Source organism: Ovis canadensis, chromosome 5 (genome assembly GCF_042477335.2).
Source record: "Ovis canadensis isolate MfBH-ARS-UI-01 breed Bighorn chromosome 5, ARS-UI_OviCan_v2, whole genome shotgun sequence".
NCBI lineage: Eukaryota > Metazoa > Chordata > Mammalia > Artiodactyla > Bovidae > Ovis > Ovis canadensis.
Genome location: NC_091249.1, coordinates 14853203 through 14861152, shown reverse-complemented (window position 1 = coordinate 14861152; position 7950 = coordinate 14853203). Strand labels below are relative to the sequence as shown.

The following is a 7950-nucleotide window of genomic DNA, read 5'->3' as shown; positions in this document are numbered from 1 at the left end:
GGAATCTCATCAGCTTAGGGGAAGTATAAAGCATTTTCTACCTGTGCATCACATCTCTCCTTTGTCTCCTTAATTACAGGCTTTGGCTATACCTAAGTTCGGTTGCTACTCATGGCTCACAGTCAAATGAAGTAGCCTCGGGAATACACACTGTGGTCACACCCACGCTGAATCCCTTCATCTATAGTCTGTGAAATAAAAACATAAAGATGGTTCCTAAGAAGATTCTTCTTGCAGAAGCACGATGGCTGCCACAGACAGTGCAGAAGTGCAGCCGAGAGGAGCTACCTCATGTCCAAGGTTAGGGGAGGCGACTGTGCTTTGCTGGAGCAGCCATGAAGAGATTCCCTACAACCAAGGTAAGAGAAACCCAATTAGGTAGGCACTGAGAGAGGGCTTCCGAGGGCAGACAGACAGAAACCACAATCACAGACAACTGGCCAATCTGATCACATGGACCTTGTCTAACTCAGTGAAACTAAGCCATGCCATGTGGGGCCACCCAAGACGGATGGGTCATGGAGAGGTCTGACAGACTGTGGTTCACTGGAGAAGGGAATGGCAAGCCACTTCAGTATTCTTGCCTTGAGAACCCCATGAACAGCATGAAAAGGGAAAAAGATAGGACACTGAAAGATGAACTCCCCAGGTTGGTAGGTGCCCAATATACTACTGGAGATCAGTGAGAAATAACTCCAGAAAGAATGAAGGGATGCAGCCAAAGCAAAAACAATGCCCAGTTGTGGATGGGACTAATGATAGAAGCAAGGTTTGATGCTGTAAAGAGCAATATTGCATAGAAACCTGGAATGTTATGCCAGGGTCCAGCCCTGGTGGATCCAGGGAATTCGAAGAGGGGACAGCGTTGGCGACGAAAACTTATATATTTATTAATATAAGATTAGATTAGGAAGAAATAGTGTAGTAGGAAAATTAAGTGGAGAAAGAAGGCTGAATAACTTGGCTTACGGGGAAGGCCAATAAAATTTCAGACAAGGAGCTTGCACTATCTACGTTGGGCCACCGGCGCCCACTTGAATATCTAAGGGTGCCCCTCCTTAGGCTCCCTTTCACGCAGGTCTTAAAAGCCAGGGCAAATAAGTAGACTTAGTGAGCCGCCCAGCTCCAGATGGGAATTCAGCCTGAAGTTAGAGTAAAGAGGAGACACGGGGAAAACCAGTCCAGCAACTGGCTCCATCCTCTATTGTTCAGAGGGCCTTTTATACTTTTGATAAATCATGGAGATCAATGGGTAACACAAAGTTATGCAGCATTAGCAGTCCAGACTCTTATCAAAACCAGGCTTTTCTCTCTGCATACCTAATTGTATACACAAGTCTTAGGTGATTTACATCATCTTCTGGCAAAAAGGGCCAATTAACATTTTACAGCCATTTTTCTGATAAGGGTTTGTCAACCAGAAGACTTATTTGTGTTGATCTTCCCAAAGTCTGGTACCATTCTCAGAAAGCACTAAATAAATTACATTCTTACATAGCAAGGACACAAGAGGAGTGCAGTGATATATAACAAAAAGTAATTAACTCAAAACTCTAGTGTTGCTAACATCAAAACTATTATATATCTTTTTCCATATCCTGTTTACATTGATTAACATCCTCCCAGGTGCCTAAAAGATAAAGAATATGGAGGTCTGGCGGCAACCATTGAGTCAACAGTGAAAACCCATCACCAATATGATTTTTAGCTCTTTAGAAAAGGCTCTGTATCTTTAAGATGCTTTTAAGCTTTGTGTCTCTTGTGGTTGGGGGCTGCAAGCAATTCACAAGCTGTAAGAGGTCGGGGGAACCTGTTAGGCAAGCTAGAGAGCTATCAGAGGGGGGTTATCTGAAACATTCCTTTCAAATGCAGAAGACTAAAGCCCTGAGTTGACTTTTTCCAGAGAATATTAGAAGAGTGGAAAAGCAGGCAGATTCTTACTTTTTGGGGGGTTGATGCTCAGGAAGTTCCAGGGGGATAACCTGAGGTCTGATTAGCCTTGCCATCAGAGCTCTGCCGCATGACCTTGTCACGGGTGGAATTCCTCACGCTGGCTCCCGGCAATGTTAGGTCCATGAATCAAGGCAAATAGGAAGTGGTCAAACAGGAGATGGCAAGAGTGAACATCAACATTTTATTTTATATTTTACTTTATAAATAATATCTGGCAGTTTATTAAAAAATGGAGCATACCAAACAACAAACTATCTTACACCTTTCAGGAAGAAAAAACACTAAATTTGAAAAGACATTACCCACTGAATTTGGACACAACACCTCTACTCAATTAAGAGAAACATTTGTACAGTCCAGGTCTTTATTTTTACACCCATCAGGCCATGAATTCATAGGGGATGGGCTCCAACAGTTTGGGTTCCTTTCCATTGGTCCTCACAAAGTGTGTTTCTCTAGGTGGAGCAGGCTGGCGCTTCAGCTGAACCAAGTCCCTTTCTCTTTGGTTTCCTTCTTTTTCTGATCATTTTCCTTCACACGTTTCAGGAAACTATCTTGGCTCTTAGAGTGCTTAATATGCTCGGTATGCACATTAATTCTCTTGGCAAGAATCTTGCCCTTAACTTGTTTGTTTACAATGATGCCAACAGGATGCTGGGTAACATTGTAGACTCTCCCAGTTTTGCCATGGTAATATTTGTGGGGTATTCCTTTTTGAACAGCACCCATTCCCTTGATATCTACAATATCACCCTTCCTGTAAATTCGCATGTATGTGGCCAAAGGAACAATTCCATGTTTTCTGAAAGGCCTGGAGAACATGTAGCGGGTGTCCTGCCTCTTTCCCTTTGTGTTGGTCATCTTGGCGAATCACTAAATCAATCTCTCAGTGTTACCATAACTTCAAAAGAAGTGACTCCCAAGAATTCTTTTCACATGACTTGCCTGGAAGATGGCAGTTCCGACCGATAAAAAAAAAAAAAAAGCGAACATCAACATTTTAGAAATCAGCGAACTAAGACGGACTGGAATAGTGAATTTAACTCAGATGACCATTATATCTACTACTGTGGGCAGGAATCCCTTAGAAGAAATGGAGTAGCCATCATGGTCAACAAAAGAGTCCAAAATGCAGTTCTTGGATGCAATCTCAAAAACGACAGAATGATCTCTGATTGTTTCCAAGGCATATCATTCAATATCATGGTAATCTAAGTCTATGCCCCGACCAGTAACACTGAAGAAGCTGAAGTTGAACGGTTCTATGAAGACCTATAAGACCTTTTAGAACTAACACTCAAAAAAGGTGTCCTTTTCATTATAGGGGACTGGAATGCAAAAGTAGGAAGTCAAGAAACACCTGGAGTAACAGGCAAGTTTGGCCTTGGAGTACTGAATGAAGGAGGGCAAAGGCTAATAGAGTTATGCCAAGAGAATGCACTGGTTGTAGCAAACACCTTCTTCCGACAACACAAGAGAAGACTCTACACATGGACATCACCAGATGGTCAACACCTAAATCAGATTGATTATATTCTTTGCAGCCTAAGATGGAGAAGCTCTATACAGTCAGCAAAACCAAGACCAGCAGCTGACTGTGGCTCAGATCATGAACTCCTTATTACCAAATTCAGACTGAAATTGAAGAAAGTAGGGGAAACCACTAGACCATTCAGATATGACCTAAATCAAATATACAGTGGAAGTGAGAAATAGATTTAAGGGACTAGATCTGACAGACAGAGTGGCTGATGAACTGTGGATGGAGGTTTGTGGCATTGTACAGGAGACAGGAATCAAGACCATCCCCAAGAAATGCAAAAAAGCAAAATGGCTGTCTGAGGAGGCCTTACAAATAGCTGTGAAAAGAAGAGAAGCAGAAAGCAAAGGAGAAAAGGAAAGATATACACATTTGAATGCAGAGTTCCAAAGAATAGCAAGGAGAGATAAGAAAGCCTTCCTCAGTGATCAGTGCAAAGAAATAGAGGAAAGCAATAGAATGGGAAAGACTAGATATTTCTTCAAGATAATTAGAGATAATAAGGGAACATTTCATGCAAAGATGGGCTCAATAAAGGACAGAAATGATATTGACCTAACAGAAGCAGAAGAGATTAAGAAGAGGTGGCAAGAATACACAGAAAGTGAGTGAAGTGAAGTCGCTCAGTCGTGTCTGACTCTTTCCAACCCTATGGACTGTAGTCTACCAGGTTCCTCTGTCTACGGGATTTTACAGGCAAAAGTACTGGAGTGGATTGCCATTTCCTTCTCCAGGGGATCTTCCCAACCCAGGGATTGAATCCAGGTCTCTCGCATTGTAGACAGAGGCTTTACCATCTGAGCCACCAGAGAAGTCCCAAGAATACACAGAAGAACTACAAAAAATGATCTTCATGACCCATTTAATCGCGATGGTGTGATCACTCACCTAGAGCCATACAGCCTGGAATGTGTAGTCAAGTGGGCCTTCAGAAGCATCACTACAAGCAAAGCTAGTGGAAGTGATGGAATTCCAGTAGAGCTATTTCAAATCCTGGAAGATGACGCTGTGAAACTGCTGCACTCAACATGTCAGGAAATTTGGAAAACTCAGCAGTGGTCACAGGACTGAAAAATGTCAGTTTTCATTCCAATTCCAAAGAAAGGCAATCCCAAAGAATGCTCAAACTACTGCACAATTGTACTCATCTCACATGCTAGTAAAGTAATGCTCAAAATTCTCCAAGCCAGGTTTCAGCAATATGTGAACTGTGAACCTCCAGACGTTCAAGCTGGTTTTAGAAAAAGCAGAGGAACCAGAGATAAAATTGCCAACATCTGCTGGATCATCGAAAAAGCAAGAGAGTTCCAGAAAAACGTCTATTTCTGCCTTATTGACTATGCCAAAGCCTTTGACTCTGTGGATCACAATAAACTGTGGAAAATTCTGAAAGATATGGGAATGTCAGACCACCTGACCGGCCTCTTGAGAAATCTGTATGCAGGTGAGGATGCAACAGTTAGAACTGGACATGGAACAACAGACTGGTTTCAAATAGGAAAAGGAGTACTTCAAGGCTGTGTATTGTCACCCTGCTTATTTAACTTATATGCAGAGTACATAATGAGAAACACTGGGCTGGAGGAAGCACAAGCTGGAATCAAGATTGCTGGGAGAAATATTAATAACGAGAAATATTAATAACCTCAGATATGCAGATGACACCACCCTTATGATAGAAAGTGAAGAAGAACTAAAGAGATTCTTGATGAAGGTGAAAGAGGAGAGTGAAAAAGTTGACTTAAAGCTCAACATTCAGAAAACAAAGAGCATGGCATCCGGTCCCATAACTTTGTGGCAAGTAGATGGGGAAACAGTGGGAACAGTGGCTGACTTTAATTTTCTGGGCTTCAAAATTACTGCAGATGGTGACTGTAGCCATGAACTTAAAAAACGCTTACTTCTCGGAATAAAAGTTATGACTAACCTAGACAGCATATTAAAAAGCAGAGACATTACTTTGTCAACAAGGTCCATCTAGTCAAGGCTATGGTTTTTCCAGTGGTCATGTATGGATGTGAGAGTTGGGCTATAAAGAAAGCTGAGCACCAAAGAATTGATGCTTTTGAACTGTGGTGTTGGAGAAGACTCTTGAGAGTCACTTGGACTGCAAGGAGATCCAACCAGTCCATCCTAAAGGAGTTCAGTCCTGGGTGTTCATTGGTAGAACTGATGTAGCTGAAACTCCAGTACTTTGGCCACCTGATGTGAAGAGTTGACTGATTTGAAAAGACCCTGATCCTAGGAAAGATTGAGGGCAGGAGGAGAAGGGGATAACAGAGGATGAGATAGTTGGATGGCATCACCGACTCAAGGGACATAGGTTTGGGTGGACTCCGGGAGTTGGTGATGGACAGGGAGGCCTGGCGTGCTGCGGTTCATGGGGTCACAAGCAGTCAGACATGATTGAGCGACTGAACTGAACTGAACTGAAGAAGATTCTTTAGGATTAATTCAGTTCAGTCACTAACTGCAGCAAGCCAGGCTTCCCTCTTCGTTACCAACTCTCAGAGGTTGCTTGAACTCATGTCCATTAAGTTGGTGATACTATCCAACCATCTCCTCCTCTGTTGTTCCCTTCTCTTCCTGCCTTCAATCTTTCCCAGCATCAGGGTCTTTCCCAATGAGTCAGTTCTTTGTGGACTAGAAACACAAAGATGTCTCCTAAGAAGATTCTTTGTGATGGGAGCTGTAAAAGGAGCTATTGTCCTGGTGCTGAAGAAGTATTGTTAATTAGAGGCAGAAAATTTTGATTCTTGATCAGATTGTTAAAGGACATTTATTCCTTATATTTATTGCTGGTCTTTCCATTGCTTTTAGAATTGTCCATACAGTTTAAGTATCTCATTGAATAAGTTTTCTCTTCTGTCTGTTGTATGAAAGATGGACATTTCCTCGTTTTTTTTTCCTATTTTTGTCATTTTCCTAATTTTTTTCCCCAAACTTGGATGAGCAATAGTTGGAAGTTTCCACTCATTTAACGGGGAATGTCTTATTCCTTAATAGTTTTTTAAATGACATGTATCTTTTCAAGCAGATCCCTTGGAGGTGTGCATGGCAACTCACTCTAGTATTCTTGCCTGGAGAATCTCATGGACAGAGGAGCCTAGTGGATTGTTGTCCACAGGGTCACGAAGAGTTGGACACAACTGAAGCAACTGAGCATCCGTGCATATCTTCGCAAGTAAGTTTTAAAAATTTTTTCCATGAAGAATTACAATTAGTTGCATTAATCACACAGAAAAACAACACTAGGCAGCTGAAACAGCCTATATAGTTCAACTGCAGAGCAAAACATGAAACTGATGTTACTTTGGGTCTCTCATATTTTTCTACATCACTACCTTAACTGTTCTTGATAAGATCAACTTTATTCACCCTATTGAGTTGTATAACTGATGTTACATAATTTTCAACTCGTGTCCACCATATCTATCATAGTAGTAATAGTAGTGTTAGTTGCTCCATCCTGTCCTACTCTTTGTACCCCATGGACTACAGCTTGTGTGGGTCTTCTGTCCATGGGATTCTCCAGGCAATAATACTGGAGTGGGTTGCCATTCCCTCCTCCAGAAGATCTTCCTGACCCAGAGATCAAACCCAGGTCTCCTGCATTGCAGGCAGACTCTTTATTGTCTGAGCTACAGGAAAGTCCTATATCTATCATAGTCACTTATAAAAATTAATAATCAAATATGTATCTCCAAATAGAGTCTATACTGAAAGGAAAATGTGAATAAATAGATTGACCTTATATGGTCTCACTTGCAGATGTGCCCTTAAATATGGGGCTGCAAAAATTTAAAGTTCACATTTTATTACTGTGTAAAAAATTCCATCTGTAATTGACTCCTTGAGGTATGGAAGATTGGTGTCCAAGTATGAGGGGGTGGTGCATTGGAATGAATGACTGGTAAGAATGTTTTATGCTCCCCCCCTAGATTATTCCTTTTTGGTTTCAAAAATTCCTGTGTTCCCCACAATTATGACCCCTCTACTGCTCTGAACAAAGGATCTCCTCCTTTTTTTTTTTAAATTTTGTCATAACCGCTAAAGAGTCAGAAGCGGTGAATAAACAATATCAAAGTAGACCATTGCATACCTCCTTCCTGCTCAGGGGTCTTCAGTCTTCTTGATCAAAAGATGAGTCACAAGAATTCCTGAATTTCCACGCAGTCATGTGATTCAATATCATCATTTATTTCTACACAATATGCACGTCCTTGCAATCTCTCCAGGTTCCCTGGAATAGAGCCTTAAAGTGGTCAATTGATAATGTAGCTATCTGAAAATTTTATTTATTTTTAATTTTTTTAAGAAGTGCTTTTTTAAAAAAAAATCCTGATTTCTTATTTATTTCTTATTTTTGGCTATGCTGTGTCTTCTTTGCTGCACAGGCTTTTCTCTATTTGCAGCGAGTGAGGGCAACTCTCTAGTTGTGGTGCCCATGCTTCTCA

At 41.3% G+C, this 7950-nt stretch overlaps 1 pseudogene; it reads right to left on the bottom strand.

The window, feature by feature from the left end:
- Positions 1-2282: 2282 nt before the first annotated feature.
- Positions 2283-2819, bottom strand: LOC138441648 (large ribosomal subunit protein eL21-like; annotated as a pseudogene).
- Positions 2820-7950: the final 5131 nt, after the last annotated feature.